This window comes from Pristis pectinata, chromosome 18 (genome assembly GCF_009764475.1).
Source record: "Pristis pectinata isolate sPriPec2 chromosome 18, sPriPec2.1.pri, whole genome shotgun sequence".
NCBI classification, from domain to species: Eukaryota; Metazoa; Chordata; class Chondrichthyes; order Rhinopristiformes; family Pristidae; genus Pristis; species Pristis pectinata.
In genome coordinates, this window is record NC_067422.1 from 20,594,935 (window position 1) to 20,621,273 (window position 26,339).

A 26,339-nucleotide genomic window follows, 5' to 3' on the forward strand; every position below is an offset into this window, starting at 1 on the left:
AAATGTAAAAATCTGGCTAATCTAACCTACTAAATCGTACTTTGGCATGATGAAGTTCTGACATAAGGAACAAAGGCGGCTGGTGAAAAATGAATCTGGTCCTAAGGCTTCATCTGATGAGAGAGCAGGAAATGATATGTGGCACTGTTCAACTCCAATATCATGACAATACCTTTATGTGTGTTCTCAGCACATAACTTCCTCAGAATCTATCAAGTAAGATTGTCCTTCTGTACTGTATCGAGAAAGCAGAATGAAGAATTGTCACATCTTCCAGCGAGCTGCACAGGTATCGCTTTCTGGGAATTGCTGTCATTTTTGCAGTTTACAAAGGCAGATCTTAGAAATATGTCTGCACATTTCTTTAAGTGTTTCCATGGTGATAGAAATAAATATCTGATTATCTGCTGCATATCTTGCTGGGTTTCTAAGTACTGCACTCATGCCTTCAACATGGAGACAAATATAATGGCCTGTTAAATTAGGAAAATATATTTGGTTTTGACGCAGGTATTGCCAAAAAAAGAAATTCATGAAGCTGCTGATATGAAAAATTGGCCAGCAACTTGTAACAAGGCAGAGACACCCTGTCAGTTGTCAACCACCAGGTTGCTCCCATTGCCCTGTGAAAATGGCCCAGCATAACCCAATGACTTTCATGACCTTGCTATATTTGCACACTAACTGCCCCTTAAACTCACCACAGAAAGTTAAGTCCAGTAATTAACAGTGCATGTACTCTTTTAAAGATGTGGCCTTTGGTAATGACTGCTAATTCAGCACTTGGACACAGAAATTTAACAATTATAATTGCTAAGCCTCATCCCTTCAGGTTGTGATATGTTCTGGGAAATGTTAAACAAGTGTCAATTTTGAATTTTAAATACCAATCCAGCTTTTCCTTTTTCGCACTTTTCTTTCCCTCTTAATCTAGTCTTTCATTCCTTCTCTCCTTCGAACATTGAATTCCTTCTCGCCCCTCCTCTTTCTTTCTCAGTCCTTTAATCTTACTGATTATAGAGAGAGATTGTTCCATTTTTCACCAGAATCCTGAATGTCTTATCAAAATTTTGAAATGGAAGATGTCAGAACAAACTTACCTAACAAGGCACATTGTGAGATGTCTCACTCTTGATAATTCTGAACCTTTTTTTTTAAAAAAGATCAACAATTTCAATAGCCTGGTACTCTAGGTACAGAAATAAAGATTCTATCTTTGCTGCTACTGACTTAAATAATTGAACAGGTTGGAAAGGACCTGATTGGGGGCTGGGCTGTAATAGTTTTCCATAGATAAACAGCCTTCAGAGGGTTACTGCTGATACCTAAAACACACAATAAATGTTAACCTGGAACATATACTATAAACCTGGGTAAACTTCCACAGTCTCATATGAGTATGAATCAGAAGAGGGCATGAATATACATGAAGCAGAACAAATAGTGTCAATTACCTATGTGCAACCTCCTCCATTGCTGCTCATTACATCCTTGCTAAAAGTCCTGTTAGAACTTAGACGTCTTGATCAAAAGTTAACATTCACAATAAGAGCTCACTGAAGTGAACCCCTATATAAAATTGGATTTCGTGCTGCTGGCAATCTTCTTGAATGAAGAGGGACTGCATTCAGGCAATATGTTCAAAGGCTAGATATTACAGATGCATATTTGTTACTAAGACCAAAAATATCCCCTCTTAACACAGGCTTCTAAAAATACATTGAAACTTAAAGCAATTATATCAGTCGCAAAGTTAAAAATATCCCCAAAATAACAAAGCAAAACAAACTGAATCATGCCTGGAAGAAACAGAAAAGGCAAAAATTAAGAAATTGGAAGCTAAGAGTTAAAAACTGATTTTAAATATTTTGTTACGTCCCTATGGCAACAGAACTCCAATTATCGCAACTCACGGTGAAAAATATTTAAACAGTTTTATTGCATAAAATTTTGGAACAGAACCAATTCTCCCATTGCAAGCTTCCAATTCTGTATTTTATTGTGGTGCATTGTGTTAAGTTCTATTGCATTTACAATAGGTGAGGGTACATTGGTGGGTATATTGAGAAAAATTTTTAGTGCTGTATTAATCAATTTGTATAAATGTTTGTATTTGCCACTGAACAGTATATTCCATGAAAGTAACATAAGTAAATGTGAGAAGAAGAGACAGTTAGTTAGGAAAGAATAATTTAATACATTTTAATGAGATCAGTTTTTGAAACTGAATTGCCCTTTTAAAATACATCAATTTAGTTTTTCCCCTTCATTTGTGCCATGCAATCCCTACAGGAAGCATGAACAGCAATATTAAACGCGAACAAGTTGAGATTGACCAATGATACAGGTCACTGGATGAATAGTCTGTCAGTATTCATCCATTAAGATCTCTATTCAAGACCAGTCATTTGGACAAGATTCCATGGATGTTATACCAAGGAGGAAATGGAAACTACAGTGTTCCTGAGGCTAAAAGAGCCTTGGGTTTATCTCGGGGTGAGGACACACAACTTATTGATTGAGATCAATTTATTTACTTCCCAGTTGTTCAGTCCTAAACATATTATACAGGCTCCCATACAAGAGCCACCGAAGCTCTGATCAATGGACTCACCTCAAAACCCATATACTGATGGCCTTTAGTAGCCTAGCCGACCATTTGCAAATCTACAGGATTGAAATTGAATACCAAAGGTATATATCTGAAATTATGTTCAAGGTGACAGTGAAATGAGAGAAAAAGTAACACACCTAATTATCCATTAACATTAATGAGAAATATGAATAATAGCTATTCGTATGCAAGAGCTCAAGAAATTCAGAAAGAGTAAACTCTTGCTTAGGAATGCCGGAAAAGGTGAAGGATGAACATGCTCTCAGGGTGTCAGGTGGTATGGAGGTAAAACAGCTGTTTATGCTTCCTGTAGGGATTGCATGGCACAAATGAAGGGGTAAAACTGGAGGCATGAGAGATTCTGCAGATGCTGGAATCCGGAGCAACACACACAAAACGCTGGAGGAACTCAGCAGGTCAGGCAGCATCTATGGAAGGAAATAAATAGTCGACATTTTGGGTTGAGACGTTTCATCAGGATTGGAAAGGAAGAGGGCAGAAGCCAGAATAAGAAGGTTGGGGGAGGGGGAGGAGCACAGACTGGCTGGTGATTGGTGAGGAAGGCAGGTGGTTGGGGGAAGGGGGAATGAAAGGGATTGATGTAAGAAGCTCAGAGGTGATAGGTAAAATAGCAAAGGGTCGAGGAAGAAGGAATCCTGCAGGAGAGGGCAGTAGACCATGAAAAGGAGGTGGGGAACAGATGGGCAGGTCATGAGGGTGGGGAGGGGAAAGAGAAGAGGGTAAGGGGGCCACAGGAATGAGGGAAGACAAGGGGGGGGGGAAGAGGGGAGGGGTTACTAGACATTAGATAAATCGATGTTGAGGCCGTCAGGTTAGAGACTACCACTGGAGAGGGGATCAGGGATCTGGTTAGAAGGGATCTATTTAGGTGCCTGGAATCCAAGGATAAGTAATAGAAAGCATAGTTTCATGGTGTTATTCAATACTTATCAATATCTTTCAAGTAGTATGAACCAAGTTCATAAATATAAAAAAGATTTGCATTAATTGTCTACCTGAAAAAAAACTTCAGCTTAGCTGAACAATGAAAGCAATAAAAAAAATCAGAATGCTCACAATATCTACACAAAGATCACCACATCAATATTAAGGATACATGTTGGGAAATAAGTTACACCATCTACAGCTCTATTAGTGTTCAAAAACATTAGATTTAACTTCCCGAGATGAACAACAGCCTTGGTAGTTGGTATCAGCACAAATCCAAGGTGTTGCACTCCAAATACATTTCAATCCTGTGGGTTCTTTGGGATGATGGCTGAGGAGCATCCCACAATGGAGATGGACGTCAGGCGTCTTCACACTTAGGACGTCTTAAGGTGTGCATGTTAGCTTATGTGCATCTGTTCACGTGGCTGAAAAGAATGTGAAGAAGTCTGATGCTGCATCCTTCAGTTAAAGCTTCTTGGAAATTCAATTATAAAATAGAATTTTTAAAATCCTGTTATCCATAATATGTTTGTTAATTGTCTATCTTTGCATGTCAAGAATGATTCAGAAACTAAGATTTTGGCCTTACAAAGGCAAGCTTGATGCAAAAATATGATATGCACTTTTTTAATTGACAGCTTCCATCCAATTGGTGACAACTGATTTGCAACCTAATTCTTTTCCAATTTCATGGAGTAAAATCCTGAAGTTTTAAAAATGATTTAATTTCTGTGTTTTGTAAGAAAATCTTTGCAATCAGAGAGCATGTGAAACTAAAATAAAGTATGTACTTTCTATCACTGTGGTTTAATATTTCACATCAGTTTCAATGATTTTCTTTGTCACTTCATCTATCAGTGATAATTTCTCCCTGTGAACTCTCTAGCCTAGAAATTGTCCCACTCCACAAGAAGGGCTATGCCGTGGATTAACATGTGATTTGCTCACAGATCCTGGCACAATATTTCATTGTGCATGAGCTCCAAGACATCATGCTCAAAAGAATTGCCATTTTGGAGCTCAGTCACAGGTCCACAGCTAGGGGTCATGGTGGGGATAGGCTGTGGCGTGGAGGGCAAGGAGCATTAGAAGGATTGAGGGGTGGCTTGGAATTTCAATGGGGACTGATGGGAGCCCATTTGGGCAGGGGACCAATGGCAGAGCCTGAGGAAGACCTGCAGTCGGCTTTGTAATTTATTCCTTCCGCCTAACTCTACAATCTTAAGTTGCTTCTCATGGTACACAAGCTTTACAACCTGTGAAAGGACATCTTTACACCGAGGTGCTTGCTTTCCCCTCCAAATATAATGAATAATTGTGCATGAAATCACATATTCAGTAGCAGTGGCAAATGTGCAAAAATAAATACAGGTGTATTTATTTTTCTTGGTGCAAGTTTATTGCCCCCTGTGAACAGCATGAAGTACTCATGTAAAAGGTCAATCACATAATAAAATTCCCCAGTGTTAGTGATGAGGATACTCAAATCTCATAGTTCACATAATAACTTATTCAGTTCCATCACATGGACAGACAAATTTGCTGGCTCTGCACAATACAAGGCCCATTAATTGTGGTGCATGGGTGATACAATGAATTTTATCAGCTTTTAGCTTCATTAGGTGGGAGTAGATGCTGCCACATTCACATTTGAAAGAATAGAACTTACATTCTGCAAAACAAAGATTTTTTATCAAACTGCTCCTGCTGTACAACAGCATTCCTTGACAATACAGGTCATGATGAGGCCCAGGAAAATGTGAGCCACTTTCTCTATCGAGGCAATCATTTCTCAGCAAAGACAGACACAGCCACCAGCACTGCCTTTGACCTACTGAGGAAGAGGGTGTTCGAAGATGAAGACCCCCAAACATGGCAGTAAGCTCATGATTTACCAGGTAGCAGTAATCCCTGCCCTTCTATATGTTTCAGAGACATGGACTACTGACAACAGGGACATCAGATTACTGTAGTGATACCACCAAAGTCCTCATTGGCAGGACAAGCGAATCAACATCATCTTCCCCTCACAGCCGACATCCCCAGTATCAAGGCTCTAATGACTTTCTGTTGGCTCTGATGGGCAGGCCACATTGTTCACATGCACAACACCAGACTCATGAAATAGATACCCTGAGCTTCATCATGGAGAGAGATCACCAGGTGTACACTTCAAGGATATTAGAAACATAGAAAACCTACAGCACAATTCAGGCCCTTCGGCCCACAAAGCTGTGCCGAACATGTCCCTACCCTAGAAATTACTAGGCTTACCCATAGCCCTCTATTTTTCTAAGCTCCATTTACCTATCCAACAGTCTCTTAAAAGACCCTATCATATCCGCCTCCACCACCGTTGCCGGCAGCCCATTCCACGCACTCACCACTCTCTGAGTAAAAAAACTTACCCCTGACATCTCCTCTATACCTACTCCCCAGCACCTTAAACCTGTGTCCTCTTGTGGCAACCATTTCAGCCCTGGGGAAAAGCCTCTGACTATCCACCCAATCAATGCCTCTCATCATCTTATATACCTCTATCAGGTCCCCCCTCATCTTCCGTCTCTCCAAGAAGAAAAGGCCGAGTTCCCTCAACCTGCTTTCATAAGGCATGCTCCGCATTCCAGGCAGCATCCTTGTAAATCTCCTCTGCACCCTTTCTATGGCTTCCACATCCTTCCTGTAGTGAGGCGACCAGAACGGAGCACAGTACTCCAAGTGGGGTCTGACCAGGATCCTATATAGCTGCAACAATACCTCTCAGCTCCTAAATTCAATTCCACGATTGATGAAGGACAATACACCATATGCCTTCTTAACCACAGAGCCAACCTGTGCAGCTGCTTTGAGCGTCCTATGGACTCGGACCCCAAGATCCCTCTGATCCTCCACATTGCCAAGAGTCCTACCATTAATACTATATTCTGCCATCATATTTGACCTACCAAAATGAACCACTTCACACTTATCTGGGTTGAACTGCATCTGCCACTTCTCAGCCCAACTTTGCATCCTATCTGTGTCCCGCTATAACCTCTGACAGCCCTCTATACTATCCACAACACCCCCAACCTTTGTGTCATCCGCAAACTTACTAACCCATCCCTCCACTTCCTCATCCAGGTTGTTTATAAAAATCACAAAGAGTAAGGGTCCCAGAACAGATCCCTGAGGTACACCACTGGTCACCGACCATGCAGAATACGACCCTTCAACAAACACTCTTTGCCTTCTGTGGGCCAGCCAGTTCTGGATCCACACTGCAATGTCCCCTTGGATCCCATGCCTCCTTACTTTCTCAATAAGCCTTGCATAGAGTACCTTATCAAATGCCTTGCTGAAATCCATATACACTACTACCACATACACATCTACTGCTCTCCCTTCATCTATGTGTTTAGTCACATCCTCAAAAAATTCAATCAGGTTTGTAAGGCAGGACCTGCCCTTGACAAAGCCATGCTGACTATTCCTAATCATATTATACCTCTCCAAATGTTCATAAATCCTGCCTCTCAGGATCATCTCCATCAGATTACCAAACACTGAGGTAAGACTCACTGGTCTATAACATCCTGGGCTATCTCTACTCCCGTTCTTAAATAAAGGAACAACATCCGCAACCCTCCAAACTTCTGGAACTTCTCCCGTCTCCATCGATGATGCAAAGATCATCATCAGAGGCTCTGCAATCTCTTCCCTCGCCTCCCACAGCAGCCTGGGGTACATCTCATCCGGTCCCGGCGACTTATCCAACTTCATGTTTTCCAAAAGTTTCAGCACCTCCTCTTTCCTAATATCTACGTGCTCAAGCTTTTCAGCCAGCTGCAAGTCCTCACTACAATCCCCCAGATCCTTTTCCGTAGTGAATACTGATGTAAAGTATTCATTAAGTACCTCTACTATTTCTTCCGGATCCATACACACTTTGCCACGGCTGCACTTGATAGGCCTTATTCTTTCGCATCTTATCCCCTTGCTCTTCATATACTTGTAGAATGCCTTGGGGTTTTCCTTAATCCTGCCTGCCAAGGCCTTCTCATGTCCCCTTCTGGCTCTCCTAATTTCCTTCTTAAGCTCCTTCCTGTTAGCTTTATACTCTTCCAGATCTCTAACATTACCTAGCTCTCTGTACCTTTTGAAAGCTTTTCTTTTCCTCTTGACTAGATTTATTACAGCCTTTGTACACCACAGCTCCTGTATCCTCTTGTGACTCCCCTGTCTCATTGGAACATGCCTATGTAGAACTCCACACAAATATCCCCTGAGTATTTGTCACATTTCTTCTGTACTTTTCCCTGAGAACATCTGTTCCCAATTTAATCTTCCAATTTCCTGCCTGAGAGCCTCATAATTCTCTTTACTCCAAGTAAATGCCTTTCTAGTCTGTCTGTTCCTATCTCTCTCCAGTGTTATTGTAAAGGAGATAGAATTATGATCACTATCTCCAAAATGCTCACCCACTGAGAGATCTGACACCCGACCAGGTTCATTTCCCAATACCAAATCAAGCACAGCCTCTCCTCTTGTAGGCCTATCTATATATTGTGTCAAGAATCCTTCCTGAACACACTTAACAAACTCCACCCCATCTAAACCCCTCACTGTCTGGAGATGCCAATCGATGTTTGGGAAATTAAAATCCCCCATCACAACAACTCTGTTATTGTCACACCTTTCTAGGATCTGCTTCCCTATCTGTTCCTCAGTATCCCCGTTACTATTGGGCAGCCTATAAAAAACACCCAGTAAAGTTATTGACCCTTTCCTGTTCCTAACCTCCACCCACAGAGACTCCGCAGACAGTCCCTCCGTGATGTCCACCTTTCCTGCAGCCGTGACACTATCTCTGATCAACAGTGCCACTCCCCCACCTCTTTTGCCTCCCTCCCTGTCCTTTCTGAAACATCTAAAACCCAGCACTTGAAGCAACCATTCCAGTCCCTAAGCCATCCAAGTCTCTGTAATGGCCACCACATCCTAGCTCCAAGTATTTATCCAAGCTCTAAGCTCATCCGCCTTGTTCACAATACTCCTTGCATTAAAAATAGACACATCTCAGACCGGTCTGGAGCACGTCCTTTCTCTATCACCTGCCTATCCTCCCTCTCATACCTACTACTAGCTTTATCTATTTGAGAGCCAAACACCTCTTCCCCAGTCTCTCCAGTTCGGATCCCACCCCCAACAATTCTAGTTTAAACTCCCCCCCAGTAGCCTTAGCAAACCTCCCTGCCAGGATATTGGTCCCTCTGGGATTCAAGTGCAACCTGTCCTCTTTGTACAGGTCATACCTGCCCAAAAGAGGCCCCAATGATCCAGAAATCTGAATGCCTGCTCCTTACTCAATCCCTCAGCCATGCATTTAACCTCCTCCTCATTCTATTCCTATACCCACTGTCACTTGGCACAGGCAGTAATCCTGAAATTACTACCTTTGAGGTCCTGCTTCTCAACTTCCTTCCTAACTCCCTATAGTCTTTTTTCAGGACCTCATTCCCTTTCCCTACCTATGTCGTTGGTACCAATATGTACCACGACCTCTGGCTGTTCTCCCTCCTCTGCAGGATATCTTGGACTGATCTGAAACATCCCGGACCCTGGCACCTGGGAGGCAAACTACCTTCCGAGTTTCTTTCCTGCATCCACAGAATCACCTGTCTGCCCACCTAACCCATCTAGAATCAGTATCAAGTTTATTATCACTGATATATGTTGTGGTAATATATCACAAAATCTTCTTTGAATAGATGTCATCTCTTCACTGATTCGTGAGGACCCCAGGTTTGTGATCAATTAAAATTGGCAAGGAGCATCTGGAAAGTCACTGAGAAACTTTGTCAGGCACATGAAGAAGCCCACCAAAAACAGCACCCCATCCCATACTACCCACCGTCCTACCCCAGCAAGTATGTCCTGCCCAACCCAGGGTGCTGGCTTCATTAGTCACCGCAGAACCTGCACAACCAGAGAGGAACCAAGTCACCCCTGACCCCCAAGAAAATGCTCAGGAAGAAATAGTAAGAAGGTGTTGCCAATTAAGTTCATTGGCAATTGCAATTAAGGAAACTTGTAACTACTTGAAAGTCTTACCTCTAACTTAAATAACTCTTACCTAAGTAGTCGATGATAAATGGATTAAATGCATTGAAGGGAAATTGAAAGGTAAATTATTAGAGAAATGAAAAAAGAAACATTGTAAGTCACTTGTCTATACTGTAAGCATAAATCAATAGAATCCTCAATTTGAAGTACCGTCTACACCTGAAGTCTCTAAAAGAAAATTATACTCCTCCACATTGCATTAAATGTACATTGCCAATTTAGCTAAATTGCAATTTAAGGTTTGTGCAAATGTCTTCTCTTTTAACAGTTTAATGTTGGTTCTTCAAGGCACCTCTGACTTTTGTTTTTGTATCTTACCAACTTAGCCTGTTTGGTGGTTGCAGATGCCTTCAGGTGAAAGACTCACACGGGACAACTTTAGCTGACATATTTGTACCAGCTCATTTCAGTGCCAAGAGGTACAAAATGGGAAACCACATTATCAGATGTGCTGTTCTTTAGGATGCTTCACTAAATATATCAATTCCACTGGAAGTGAAAAACATAAAAACCAAAAGCAAAAAATTCTCCCACATTCTTTCCTCAAATATGATAGTGGTGTTCTCCCTCTGCTAGGAGATTACAAGGCGGTGGGGTGGGTGCAAAGCTACTAATCATTATGCTCAAATTATTGTATTAACTGTAAATTTACAGTGTAGAGAAGACTTGATAGACTAGCTGGTAATTTTCTGCCCATAAATTTCATATGCTTGAATGTACCTGAAAACAGGCTGACTAATGGCTTTTAACGTCTTTACTAATTCTGCAATGTTGTTGAAGCAGTTTGACTGGTGTGTTTTCCCACATAATGATTCACTGCACTTCAATGAAGTAATTTGCTACTTCAAGTGCCCTCAGACTTCAATAACAGGGAAATGTACTATGTAACATCCACGTGTTTCTTTTTTACTTCTTGTTTTCTTTGCATTTCAGGGCTAATCCATTACCTCAATTGCAATTGCTTACTTCGGGATTGAACTTTGAGCTACATACCAACTGTGAACCATTATTATGGAGAGGACCACAAATAAAACAGTTAATAGCCTAATTTTGCAGTAAAGGTAGTAGCAAGGCTTTCAACATTCAGCATTATTAAAGCATAAATAGGACAGCAACTTCCATCCAGAGCACATGCACATTTAAAGATGGAAATCAGGAACTCGCAGAATGCAAACACTTCACTATAGCAACATCTCATCAAGATGGAAAACTTGGAGCACAACGCCATACTGAGATCATTATGTCTAACGGTGTGTTAGATATATGGGTCCCAATGTTGTCCACTGGAGCAGATGGCAACTGAGGGCACAACCAAATTGTATGGGCATATGGCTTTACTGGGGAGTTCACTGGGCTTGGAGGAAACATCTGTACCTCCCAGCCCATAAGTAGTGCTGTAAAGGCACTTAGCTCCTGGATTCAACCAAGGATTAAAAATAGATTTTAATGAACGATCCATCTCCAATGAATGTATTGCCACTTGCCCTTCATCATGACTCCATTTAAACTGGATTCCTCTTCTCTTTTCATTTTAACTTTGAATCTGAATTGAACCCATCCATTTTTGAAATTAAGTTCAAGATCTGTTCAGTAAAATTTAGCAATCTAATATGTTATGGAGATACATATTCACTTGCTCTGCTTGCACCTGTATGGGTCCAATATAGGGATCTATGTGCCAAAATCTTATTCTAATTAGCAAGTTCTGGTGGAAAACAGCACAGAAAGCCTGTGGGCAAGTGTATGTATGTTAAATGGCTGATGATGATTTTCTTCACAATGACTGCATAACCTGAACCAATATCTTCATTACAAATTCGATAAAACATAAAATTCACTCATACATTTAGGGTGCAATCAGGACAGCCTTTCTGAAGAAAATCTTTAAAAACGCATCAAATGCTGCCAGAGAACATTCATTAAAGTTCTATTAACAAACATCACATTGATGCTGAGAAGTTTCTTTTTGTACAAACGAATTGTGCTCTGAATGCAAAGATGAAAGCCAAGTCCTCTGGTCTGAACTTGCAATGGTTTACAGAAGAAATCACAACTAGGTTCAACGCTGCTTTTTATACTTAACTCTAAGTCACATATGCACGCAGTTCACAATGAAGGTGGCTTATCACATACCTTACTGATAGTGTTGGAAAAAAAAAATCATAATTGTGCTCCGATATCAGTCACAACAAAATATTTAACTGGAAAAATATACATCCACATCAAAGAAACACTGCTACTAATCGAATCAAAAAAACCAAAATACTTTGTTCATTGAAGTAAATGAGAATAATCCAGATTTTTAATAAGTACTGCTGACACTATTCACTAAGATTGAAAATTCAATATAGTCAACCACAAGGAACCTGGCCAATAAAATTATTATTAAGCTATCCAAAGCTGGACACAATGGATTGATCTTCTGTGTCCTTTATTATCAAAATCACATTAAAAATGTATCTCATACTTGACAATAATGAGAGCTCATATTAGTAACCAAAAGAAAATTAACAGTAGATGAACACACTGAAAAGCTGAACAAAGAGCTAAATGGTGAGTATAAGTGAGGGAAGGCAATTAGAAAGATCCACAGATAATCCTTGTTACCCACAACTCTACACCAGTTAATGACTCTCAGAAAGGTACTGAACTCCCAGTTGCACAAACCCTTACATTTTGTTCACCCATCACAAACCTCAGCCAGATTTGTTTAACCTACTCAAACATTTAGCCCATCTGGACTGGTTTAAAGTAAATCCTCAAGTGTCTAATTACAGTTGTTTGTGTCACGTTACAGGCAACAGACAATTAGAGGAAGGTGAAATGTCCAAAAACTATGGATAGATTCTTTAAACTTAAGGAACAAAATTATGTTTGAGAGTATTCCACTGACAAGATGATAACCTCAATGTCATTAAGCAAGTAGACAGTTCTGAAGAGGATGAAGTATTAATCCAGGTTCATCAACAATAAAACGAAGAAAGGTCCCTAGACTTCAATTAATCTATGGAATGTTGTTTTATTTTCTGGATACAAATCCACCATAAAAGTACACCATGCTTTTTTAATAATCATCTATTAAACAGGATCTCATAAATAATGAGACAGCAACACAAATCTGAGTAACACTGTATGCCACTGTGTCATTTGTCATTTTGGTTTACTAGATATCATTATCACCTGAAGCTTGAGGGTTCAAAACCCATTTTCAGATTTTGTACTTCAGTATTGAATGGAAGGAGTACATCTGTCATCTTGGCCACACGTGAATATTCCTATGTAATATACAAAGATCAGACCAAGCTTCCACCTTGGGACATCTCAGATTATTTCACGTTTTACATGGTATGCAAGGATGAAGCCATTCCCGCCTGGAAGCCATACAAGCATCTGAACCAGTAGCAAGACGAAGACACTTGGCCCCTCAAGCCTACTCCGTGATTCAATAATGTCATGGCTGACCTGAGCATAATCTCAACTCTGCTTTCCTGTCTACCCTCAGTAATTCTTTCATCCCTTTCATCTGTCTGCCACTGTCTTAAACATTTCCAAAGACTCTGCTTCCACCTCACTTTTAGGAAAAGAGTCCAAGGACTTACAACCCTCTGAGAGAGACCTTTCACCTCATCTGTGTGTTAAATTGATGATCCTTTCTTTTTAAAACCAAGGTTTACAAACTTTGACTTAATTACTGGGAAAAGGTCAGAAGAAACCCTTTCCACAGGTTTTAACATTAATATACTAATATTGAATATTTATTTACCAGTCACACGTACATTGAAACACAAAGTGAAATGCGTCTTTTTGCATTAACAACCAACACAGTCTGAGAATGTGCTGGGGGCAGCCTGCAAGAGTCGCCATGCTTCCGGCGCCACATAGCATGCCCACAACTTCCTAACCTATACGTCTTTGGAATGTGGGAGGAAACTAGAACACCCAGATGAAACCCATGCAGACACAAGGAGAACGTACAAATGCCTTACAGACAGCAGTCATACTTCAGTCAGATGCAGAGCTGCTGTGGTAAGGGAACCTCTGATCAAAAGGTGCCAAAAGGCTGATATGCAACTCCAAATTTGCCTTTGAGATTTTCCAAGCACATTGTAATGCCAACATAATCAGAATAACTAAAGTGCCAATCAAGGTCAGTTCTTCTCAAACCATGTGTATACCAGCATCACCTCCACTGCAACAACCAAGCAATCAGCTTTGAGTTGCTGCATCCCTTCCTGTTGACTGTAATTTGTGCCTCCCTTTATATTCCCTGATTTTCAACTCATTGTTCTATTGTCTGGCATTGTTATCCCTCATCCCGATGCACCTACCGAGTATTCTGTGTTATATGTGCAGAAAATTGTGATAAAATGCAGACACTCTGTGAGAGGGGAAGACTGCTCCCCCCACCCGACCCCCATACACCCTTTCATCACCATCCAACCCTTCAGTAATGGACAGTGAGCCAACTGTTGGGCTTCTCAGTGGTCTGTGGGGGACTCTGCTCGTTCGTTCACATCCTCTGCTGCCAGACTTCATTTCCTCTGCACTGACCCATCATAACATTTACAACAGCAATGTTATTGTTCAAAATGCAGAGCGTGAGACCATATTCTTTTTTTTTTAAAAATCATCTGCTTTAAAAGGCTAAAATGCTCCCTGTCCTCTCTCTTCAGCGATAATAGATAACGCCAGAGTTGAAATGTTCTCCAAAGGCCGCATGAGTCAATAGGCAAAGGTTTGGGTTGGGATTGTCTGCAAGGCTAGATGTGGAGTAAACAAATATTGTAACTACAAACTGGATCCAAAGCAGCAATGACTAAATTTCACTGAGGTTTGGCTGTGGGTGAGTAACTTGCTTACTGAAGTTGGTGCAGTAATCAGCACAGGCAGTACACTTTGAAGCTATTATTTAAGGTGATAATTGGATCACTTAATAAGAGGAATTGAACTCCCCTTTGGTTTTCAGACCTCCAGGAAACTGATCCAGCAGCATGGGGGCAGCTGCCTTTTCACAGAATGCCAGCAGTGGAAGATCAACATCCTACACACCAAGGGCACTACCATCGTGGCATCAGCCCCTGCATGACGTATAGGTGCACAGCAATGTGATGCGTAGGGGAGGGCCTGAGGGTGCACTAGGCACTAGCAGTACAGTGCAACCTCAGGCCTAGTGTGTTATTATGTGTTGTTATGTAGTTATAATAAAGAACTACAGTTCCCAGTAGGCAATGTAAGGGGTCACATGGGGGAAACAGAAAGTGGTTGGAAAGAGCGCGAAAAGCCAGCCAGCCTGTCAGTTGTAAGTCTGTGCAGTCTGTTGTAGTTGTTTTAATAAATGTTCAGATGTTAAACCCACGCCAAGTTTGTCTCGTGATGAAGAACAAACATAACATGGTGTCAGAAGTTGATGTGAGGTCTGAACAAGGAAAGTAAATGAATACTGTGTGCAATTGAGAAAGAGACTCAGTGAGTACGAAAGAAAAGCTGTAAAAAGACGGAAAAAAAGCTGGCCGGCATGGCAAGGGAGCACATTGTTCCTGAAGTTCAGCAGTCACCGGATTTGCCAAGAGAGATTCAGGTGAGAGGCCAAGAGTTCCCATTATGGATAAGCTAAGTCCTCCCAAGCCTATGCAGTTTACTGGCAGTCTAGCCGATAATTAGAAATGCTTCAAACAGCGATTCAACATATATTTAGATGCTAGTGGAGTGGGAAGGAACGATGAAAAATTGAAAGCGTCTATTTTTCTACACGTGATTGGCGAAGATGTTTTGGACATCTATAACAGCTTTCAAACTGATGAGACAGCTTGTGAGTTGGGCACCTTGATGGAAAAATTGAGGAGTATTTTATCCCAAGTAAAAACATCACATTTGAGAGATATAAATTCTTTTCCTGTGACCAGAAACAAGGTGTTAGCTTCAACCAATACTTAGCTGAGCTTCACACACTGAGTAAGTATTGTGAATTTGGAGATTTGAGAAACTCACTAGTTAAAGACAGAATAGTTTGTGGAATTCCAGATAACGGACTCAGAGAAGGACTGTTGCGTGAAAAAGATTTGACCCTGGAAAAGGCAGTGAATATGTGTAGGTCAGCAGAAACCACACGAGCACAAGCTAAGGAGCTGTACAGAGCAGACACAACAGTACATGCTGTGAAAACAGAGAAACAGCTCCCAAGGTGTTCCCAAAAGCAACAACAAATCAAAGAGGAAGGCTCAAACAGCAAACGCAGCAGATATGGAGGTAAACACATCCCATAAGTAGGGCACATCTTTGGAAAGTCCTGCAATAGCTGTGGGAAGAAGAAGCACTTTGCAAGGTGCTGGAAAGCTGGGGCTAACAAGAGAAAGGTGCACACAGTTGATGAGAAAATGGAGGAATTCTTTGTGGATTCTGTACAGACTGTGGCTGCTGGTAAAACAGAATGGATTGGTCCAGTAACCGTGAATGAGACAGTAATTCCATTCAAGCTTGACAGCGGAACTCAGGTGAATCTGTTATCCATGGATGATTATCAGACTCTCACAGTAAAGAGTAAGATTTACCCTGTGAAATTAAAAGTGACAGGCTACACTGGAAAGAAAGTTCCGGTAAAAGGGGGCTGTATGGTGACCTTTAAGCACAAAGGGCAGCACTTAAAATCACAGCTACTGATTGTAGAAAAGAGAGTACAGCCATTATTAGGTCTGAGTGCATGTGAAAAGCTCAACCTCGTGAAATTAGTTTTCATAGTAGCTTCACATACCAAAGATGACCACACAACACTCATGGAAGAGTATGCAGATGTCTTTGAGGGGCTCGGATGCTTATCTGGTGTACACAAAATTCACATAGATGAGGCAGTGGCTCCTGTTGTCCATGCGTGCAGGAAAGTTCAGTTTCAATTCAGAGATAAACTTAAACAAGAACTAGCACACATGGAACAAATGAATGTCATACAGAAAATTGAAGAACCAAAGATTGGGTGAGTTCACTGGTCATTGTGCAAAAGGAAAATGGAGAATTGCGGGTATGTCTAGACCCAAGAGATCTCAATAAAGCCATCAAGAGAGAGCATTTTAAATTGCCAACGTGGGAGAAGATCATGTCCCGGTTTTCTGGTGCCAAATGGTTTAGCAAGCTCGATGCATCGTCTGGATTTTGGCAGATGAAGCTTGATGAGGCAAGTTCGAGACTGTGCATTTTTAAACACACCACGTGGAAGATATCGCTATCTTCAGCTGCCATATAGGATCCTGTCCACACCAGGAGTCTACCATAAAACCATCCACATGATTTGAGGGCATACCTGGTGTTGAGACCATGATGGATGACATCATCGTCTGGGGGTCCACCAAGGAGGAATACAATACTCGACTGAGAAAAGTGCTTGACGTGACAAGGAATGTCAATTTGAAATTAAATAAAGAGAAATGTGAGTTCAGTGTGAAGACACTGACTTTCATAGGAGATGTCATATCTGAAGAGGGAGTGAAGCCTGACCCAAGAAAGACGTCAGCCATTAAAAACATGGAGAGGCCTCGAAACAAAAAGGAGGTGAGACGTTTCTTAGGGATGGTGACTTACTTGGCTAAGTTCATCCCTCGACTGTCAACAGTGTCGGCACCACTTAGGTCACTCCTTGAGCAACAAAATGAATGGATTTGGTCTCATGAGCAAGAAGAGTGTTTCCAGGCATTGAAAAGGGTCCTAACTGAAGAGCCCGTGCTGAAGTTTTATGATCCGGAAAGGTGTATCAGGATATCAGCTGATGCGTCCCAACACGGCCTTGGATCAGTACTACTGCAGCCGCATGATGGCACATGGCAACCTGTGGCCTATGCATCAAGGGCTTTAACAAGTGCGGAAGCCAACCATGCACAAATAGAGAAAGAGCTTCTCGCCACTGCATATGCATGTGAAAGGTTCCATCAGTACATCTATGGGCAAGCTATTGAAGTGGAGACAGACCATAAACCATTGGTCTCAATTATGTCCAAACCACTGAATGACTGTCCCATGAGGATACAGCGTATCTTGATAAGGCTGCAGAAATATGATGTGAAGATGATCTACACACCGGGAAAATATACGTTTGCTGCTGATGCTCTGTCTCGAGCAGTCGACAAGACAGAAAAAAGTGACCAACAGGTTAATGCAGATATACAGGCCTACATTGACATGATTGTCACCTCTCTTAGAGTATCTCCGGATAGAACAGAGCAGATTAGGAAAGCAGCAGAGGCAGATGAAACAATGAAAGTACTCAAGGATACAACATGGAAAGAATGGCCAGAAGCAAAGGATGACTGTCCAATGTGTATTCGGGATTATTGGGCATGCAGAGCTGAACAGTCAGTAGTGAAAGATATGGTTTTCAAGGGGAACAGGTTTGTGATTCCAGTGTCACTACGCAAGGAGATGCTCCAGAAGATACACAGAGGGCATCTTGGGGAGGAAAAATGTAAACGTAGAGCATGTGAAGTGATGCACTGGCCGAGAATGAACCAAGACATCAGCCAGACTACTGCTTCATGTGAAATATGCCTTACCTACAGACCAAAGCAACAAGCAGAACCACTTACACAATACCCTGTACCAGACAGGCCATATTTCAGAGTTGGAGTGGATTTGTTTGACTGTAATGGGAAGAGCCATATTGTTGGAACAGACTACTTTTCCAATTACCCAGAGGCTGCGACACTGCAATCAACGTCCAGCAAAGCAGTTATCACCTTCCTGAAGGCTGTGTTTAGGAGGCATGGAGTTCCATGTGAAGTAGTATCAGACAATGGTCCACAATTTTTGAGAAGTGAATTTGAATCCTTTGCCAATGTTTGGGGGTTTTGACATATAACCTCAAGCCCACATCACCCAAAATCTAATGGCCTAGCAGAGAGTTCAGTTAAGGTGGTGAAGGACCTCATGAAGAAAGCGCAAGATGGACGAGAGGATTTCCATAGAAATCTAATGATTTACAGAAGTGCGCCACTGCAGAACGGCCTTTCACCAGCCCAAACGCTGATGGGTCGACACATACGCACTAACCTTCCAATACATGAAAACCTGTTGACACCTGAAGGAGTACACAAGGTCAAACAGGCTAAAGAGGAAGGGAAAGAAAAACAGAAATGGAATCACGACAAGACAGCAAAAAGCCTACCAATCTTGAACCCTGGGGATCAAGTACGAATCCGAGATCATGATTCTGGCACATGGTCCATGCAAGGAGTTGTGCAAGAGGAAGTAAATCCACATTCATACCAGATCCAGATGGAGCGAGGGACACTTCTAAGGAGGAACTGCGTGGATCTATGACTACAAGCTCCAACCCATGGTTGTGACCCATCTCCTGTCAGTACACCAAAGGGACCAGCATATGGAGAAAATGAACATGTGGACCAGAGTTCCCAGGAAAACACCAATGCAGCAAATGAAAGCAACACACCTGCAGAAACAAGTACCAGACCAAAAAGGACCATTAAACCACCTCAGAGACTGATTGAAAGCTGCTGAGTGGACAAGGGTTCTTGGCAGGTTTATAAGTATTGTGTTTGTTTTTTTTTAAGGGGGAAGTTTGTTATTATGTGTTGTTATGTAGTTATAATAAAGAACTACAGTTCCCAGTAGGCAATGCAAGGGGTCACATGGGGGAAACAGGAAGTGGCTAGAAAGAGCGGGAAAGGCCAGCCAGCCTGTCAGTTGTAAGTCTGTGCAGTCTGTTGTAGTAAACCCACGCCAAGCTTGTCTCGTGATGAAGAACAAACATAACACCTAGCTTCCTTGACCTCTCAGGGGAGTGGCACTTGCACAAGCAGTGGTGAGAATAATTGACAGCCTACTGGAGGATAGTGGCTCATCACTGCTGGTCCTGGCTTCCATGCTGAAAATAAGCTGTCAAAAGGCAGTAGCATCATCCTGATTTTTTTTTGTTGCCTCCAATTCCTTTCAGGCCATTACCAAAGGAATGGCAAAGAACTCCAAGTCCATTGGATATAAAGGGCAAAGGCAGGAGATCAGTGGATTGTTCACCAAACCTGGCAGTGAAATCTTCCCCTCTGATGATCCCTCTTTGCACAGGTATGATGTGCAGTCATTTGCACACCTGTGCCATTCCAAGCACCACGGCAGCAAATAGGAGCTTCCATCAACCACAAGGCATGTTATCTCAACAGCACTGAGCTGATGAGAAGCCACAGTCTGAAATTCATGCAGGCTGTACCAGATTCCCTGGATGTCGTCATGATGCTCTCATGTTGCAACAGTAGTACAACATCAAAGGCCATTGTGTTCCAGGAAGGAGACAAGGGCGAGCAATTCTCACTTTCTCTTGTAACCTGTGAGGAATGCCATCCATGGGGTGCAGGAACACAAGAATCATGTGTGCCATACACATGTTTGGAAACTCCCAATGTTACAAGGAGCTCCCATTAATTTACAGAAATTAAATGTAATTAATTTAATTTACAGAAATTACTGGGGCTCGGGGGCATCAGGTGAAGTCTGCGTCAAGGATTCCTCTCCTCTTACCTCACTACTCCTCGCAGAGGGGAAGGCATCCAAGGCAGTTATTGATGCATTAACTCCAGCCATCTCTCACTAAAGCAGAAGAGGAGGAAATGTCCCAATTGCCACATTTGGCAAATATTAAAGAAGTTGTAAATCACTGTTTTGCATTTTTTATAGATGTCAGCTATACTTAGACTTAAATAGTTCTACTAAAACTATAATTATATCTAAGATGTAACAAATATAATAAAATTCTTACATATTTATCAAATGTTTAAAATTACTTAAAATGGAAAATCCATCAACTCCGACGGAACCAAACGGTGGAGGTAATGTGGTTGCCAGTTTATAGACCTTGATGAGTGCTGGACACAGAAGTCAACTTTCTTTCACATTATTTCTTGATTGTAACATTTCCAATACAGTATGTATCAGGAGGGTTTGCTGAAATCAGCAGCTATCCTGAGGAGGCCTGTATGACAGGTACAGGGGTTAAAGAAGATGTGTCCAGTGTTTATGAGCTCTTTTTTGTCCAGCTTCTTTGGCAATGACTACTTGAAAAGTATCTCAGTTTAGCTCAGTGTTGTTCAAGGCACTACATAAATAGATGTTGTTGTTTGCTGAGGATGAAGGCTGCAAACTGAGGTGTATCAGCGTCAACTGAGTACAAGTGGTGTCGAATAATCAATCAGAATGTGGAAGGCACACTTCTATTGTCTGGATAAGGTGCGGAGATGTACTTCTTACTCTTCCAAGTGAATGTTCAGAAGGAACGTGGGGTGTTGCATTCTTCACAACATGACACACTACAGAGGGCTGCAAAGGAGGGGGAGGATCAGACGTTCAGTGCTAAACTTTGGCTCCGACACTCAAACATTAAAAAAACTATTAAAAATGATATGAAGAATTTTAAACAGTTTAATTATTATTTTTTCAAAACATAGTTAAAACACTTAAATAATTAAAACCTTTAAGCAAATCATAAGTTTTTTTTAAAACAGGAACTCAGCTTCTTCCCGTTGTCCTACAGTTCCTATTGAAATCAGTCTGGTTATGGATCCTGCACCAGGTCTAACCTGGTATATGATCCATGAGCTAATTCCCCAACTGGGGGATCTCAGCAAAATCCAATCCCACCATGGGACTCCATATTTAAGCATAATATTTAATTGTATTAAGCATAATTAAGCACAAATATAAATGGATTTGGTGATTAGTTTCAATTAACCATGATGCCAATCTGAGGTGAGATGGGATAATGCTAAAATTCTACTTATAAGGGTTGAAAACAGACCTCTTAACTCTTACCAGGGCAAGAATTTAGACAGACCAGATCTTAAATGACCACATTGGATAAGAAAGATCCATTTTTGCCTCCTTGGCTACATCATAATTAAAGATCCAGTAACTTTATTAATTGAGGAAAGAGGAGAATTTTAAAAAGAAACAGAATATGTTACGTTCAATAGACATTTAAACAATCCCTTTACTTTTTTTTATATTAACCATTCACATGCCTTGAAACAGCTTATGCGCACTCCGATAAACAACCTATTCACGGCCACTCACTCTCGTTCTCAAAAGCTGGTTATTCTAATGCACTTCCCAGGGATTTGTGCTCGAGCTTTAACATGTTAGAGGAGCAACCAGATTTGAAGAGTTCCAAAGTGGGGCACAAATCATAGACAAACTGAAGACAATTCTATCTCCTCCCCACACATCTAAAAACAAACAGAAATTAAAGAAACAGGACAAATGTTACCAGAGATCACAAGCATGAAAATAACATTGGATCTAGAAGGATCAAAGATCCCGAGGTGAAGGGGTATTAAATAAAACCATCACAGAATGCCTGAACAGTCAGGATTACCTGAAATTCTTTAGGTAATGTCCCTTGCCTATTATTTACCAAGGTTCCACCATTTAGCTTTTCTCCTCAAGCAAAGGATACACTCAGACTCAAACCTAAAGCTTGCTGCATCTTGTAAAATGAAAGACTAAAGGATTTCAAGTAACTGGAAGAAATAAATGGCTCAAATACTTGTGTTGAAATAGCCAAGGATAAAGACAAAATAAAATGAGAAGTGACCATAAATTCCAAACATTCAGCCAATGCAGATCAGCAATAAGTACTTCACTTAGTCATGAGAGCAGAGAGGGCAGACTACAGGCGGCTGGAATCAAATTGCTCTGGTCAGACCATGCCATTTGAGAAATGCATGTACTAGCCTTTACAATGCTGTGGGGGTGGGTGGGCAGAAACATTCAAGAACTATTTAGCTCTCTACAGGAGAACTGCACTGTGAATCCCATCATGTCAATTGTCTGAGAATTGAAGCTTGATTGGAGAACCCTGAGCTAATTAGGCTTGGAAGGACTGATCTGAAAGATGACCTTTTTGAACATTTGGGACAGTTAAAGAAGAGGAAAAGGTAAAACTGAAATATTATTTTCTGACAACGTTTGAGAATTTGACAAGTGAATGCAATGGAGCAGAAAACTATTGGATCTAATAGACTGTGTGAAATAAGGTTGCTTCGAAAAATCCCATTAGGTTTAGGAAGATTAAACCTAATAGGTTTAATCTTATTAGCATTAGGTTCTATTTGGATCCTAAACCTAATAGATGTCTTATAATTAAACAGTAGTTGGATAATAATGCAGTAGTTTAGTAGATGCATTACTGCATCAACCATGATTGGTTAATATTTTGAGTGACTTTATCCTCAAAGGATAGAAGCCAAGCTGGCTTTCCAACACAGACTGTGTGGAATTGCACCTCCCCTGCACTGCAGAAACCAGCAAACTGTATGAATATTGAAGAATGTTTGTTCAAATCTCGACCTCCAAATCACAACCTATTCAACATCCCAGCATAACCAAGAAAGCACATCAATCCCATTGACCTTCAACCTTCAAAAGCAAGGGCCAAAGGAAGGAAAGCTGGGACTGGAATAATGTATCCAATTCGCAGCTAGTCACAGGTCCCATGAAAACTCCTCAAGTTTGGATCTCCCATGTTGATGAAGTATAGTGGCGAACTGATGCCAGACTACCCATGGGAGAAGAAATGAACACCTTCACCAACAGAAAATCAAATCCATCACTGCAGAACAGTGAATATGAAATCCATTCTGTGGATCACATAAATCATTGCCCAAGACTAAGAACATTGGCAGCATTTCTCAGCTTGTACCAAAGTCATAACCAGGCCACAAAACCTGAACATGCGACTTTAACATTACTGATCTAATCACCATTAAGGTTAACTAACACGGATTCAAGTCTGTCAGATCATTATTGTATTGTATTGTATTGTTGTTTAAGATTATCCAGTTTATATATTGTTAGATATGCTTATTGAGATAACATTTCTTTACTCTCCTTTGATCAAGACTGTAAGCTTTAAGATAGTTTTTCAGCCTACTTTACAACTGTATTTTTCATATGATGAAGTGTTAAGTATTCAAAAATGATCAAACTTTTATTACAAGCATTTGGAAGCCAAAATTTAGACCAAAAGCCAAATAGAATTGGTGTATTGAATCTCCAGGCAATCGTCTGTTATTATCTGGTAATGCAGCAGTAATAACATTACCAATTTTATTCAGGTCTTTTTGCAAACATCACAGCATGCTGCACTGGTAAACTTATCCAACTTCCAAAAAGAGAAGAAATAATCTCTAACTTTAAATGACCACTTTACAACCTAAAAAAGATTAGAACGTGCAACTCTTTTTTTTAATACCAGCCTCAATGAACATGCTGAAATGGAACTGTGGGCCTGAGGAGTCAATAGCATCCCATCCCACCCACCCAATGAATTCTGATCTAAATGGTCAGCCCACAACTCTTCTAGAATATTCCCACTAACATACGCTTATTAGAGAAAGCCATGGTGAAGAAACAGATGCATTCCTGATTAGAAATGAACAGAAGCTCAAATTGGAACAGCAGCCAAACATAATACAGCTTCTGCACAGGACATGTGCACAGAGAACAGTTTTCAAATGTACTTCATTGAATGGACTTTATTCGCTCTTGATCTTTTTAAGTTCCTTGGAGAGTAGGACATGGCCACCACAATAAGCAGTTTGAGTTAAAGTTAACCACTCAGATAAAGGTTGGTGCTTTCCAAATACCACCCAATCCCTATAATGTATTGTAGCCTCAATATTTAATTTGATGTGATAAAACTATATAACTTTTCTGCAAGGCAATTCTGTTGAAATGAACAGGTGAAAAACTTGGAAGCACCGTAGAAATTAAATTCAGTAACCAAATAGAAGAAAACAAGAGCGAGAAGAAACTTCAACACACTTAACATGTTACGAGAGTATTGGGCTTCACTGTACTTTGGCTCACTGTGCCATTATTTATACCAGAATCAGTTATACTTTCTCAGTTTTATACTTTCTCAGTTTTATACTCATAGCATTTGCAGGTACAGTATACAAGCACATCAATACAGGCAGGCACAAAATGCATCTTAAATTAAGCAATCAAATCTCAGCAGTTAAAAAAAATTAATTGACATCTGTATTGAATACGACCAAAATGATTTTTTGACTATTTTCTGCTAAGGATAGATTTTCCATCTTTAGATCTTTATCATTTAATAATTTGTAATTCAGAATAAGTGACTGATGAAACACAAACATTCCCATTCTATGCACATATGAATGTATTATCATCTTCCTCCTCTTATTTCTAACTCAGGGAAATCCATTTATTCCAATCCTATTCTATCAGAACTTATCTCTACCTTCTTATCTGTAATCGATTTGAATTCATCTCCACCTCTATTTCTGGCCAAAGCCCTCTCCATCTGAGCCTTTTCAATATCAAATCCATTGGATGAGAAATAACATAAGGGAAATAAATTCATCTGGATTTAGAAAGAAAAGAGTTAAGCCCACAGTGCAACAGATACGAACAGAATTTCAATAAGCGGAAAGCAGATTCAGACAAAGTAATGAATATCTGAGGTAGACCAGAGGTTAACCTTATGAACTTGGTCAAGTATTGTCCTGTCTTTGATATATTCATTCCATTATCAGTCAACTCCCCCTGTAAGAACAATCTACTTAATTCTCAGTCAGAATGACAATGTCAAACAGGAACAGCAAATACTGTAAATAAAATATTGTTACCATAGAAACAGGTAAAAATAGATTAAGTAGCTCATCTCTGACAAAGATGTATATTAGCAAATTAACACTACCTCTCCAAAACATTTAGTCTATTATTCTTTTATAACCACGTCATAAGTAATGAACAAAATAATAAATCAAATAATGCTCTTTTGCAATAAAGACTGTCAATGATTTTTTAAAAATGCAAATTAACCAGGACATGCTGTTTTAAATATAACAACATTGCGATTCAGGATAGAACATACATTTTGTTTAAAAAAAGAACTATACTGTATAATAGCCACATTGTTAACCATCGCTGGCAAGTTCCCAATAACATTCCAACACACTGCCCAGAAAACTCCACATTCACACTGCGAGAGACAGATTTCTCATGTAAATATTTAGTATTAACATACTCACAGCGGGATTGTCTTTGTCCACACTCTAGTTCCACTCTGTCTTACAGTCCTACAAATGAGAAGCACATCAGTGAGGCTACCTACGCATAAACATCCACATAAGAAAAAAAGCTTTGCTTATAGCAGTATAAAAAAGAACACTTCTGTATGCTAAAATGTAATTACAGTCCATTATACAGGGTACAATTACACATCTATCTAATTTGCTACAATTATAATAACGTTTGCAAGACAAATACATTTTCCAACCACAGTTAAACGATAATAATGATTAGTGTGTGAGATGTCAAGATATCTCATTCCAGACCCCATTCCCAATGAAAACAAATCCCCTAAATCTCACCATCTCTAAATTAGAAGCCAATATCCCAGTAGCACTAAAATGATTGCGACATTTTCACTTTCCTCTCTGTGTTTTGTATCTATTCCAGGCATATGTTGTCATTAATGGGCTGCTGTCGATTCATCTGTACTGAACACCACCGTCATACAAATCCACTTTTGCAACAATTCTCAGGTAAACTCCAAAATCTTTGCACTGAGGGCCTTGAACCTCAATAAATTTTTATGCATTTCCCTTTTATCAAGGAAGATATCAAATCTATAAAGAAATACAAGATT

The 26,339-nt window shown here is 40.5% G+C and overlaps 1 protein-coding gene across 1 annotated transcript in view; it reads right to left on the reverse strand.

The window, feature by feature from the left end:
• The window catches only part of rbfox3a (RNA binding fox-1 homolog 3a), a 994,762-nt gene that overhangs the window by 818,074 nt on the left and 150,349 nt on the right, over positions 1-26,339 (reverse strand). Inside the window, exon 2 of the mRNA XM_052032864.1 lies at positions 25,720-25,767. The gene's annotated coding sequence lies outside the window, so the exon portion shown is untranslated. The remainder of the gene's footprint in view (positions 1-25,719; positions 25,768-26,339) is intronic.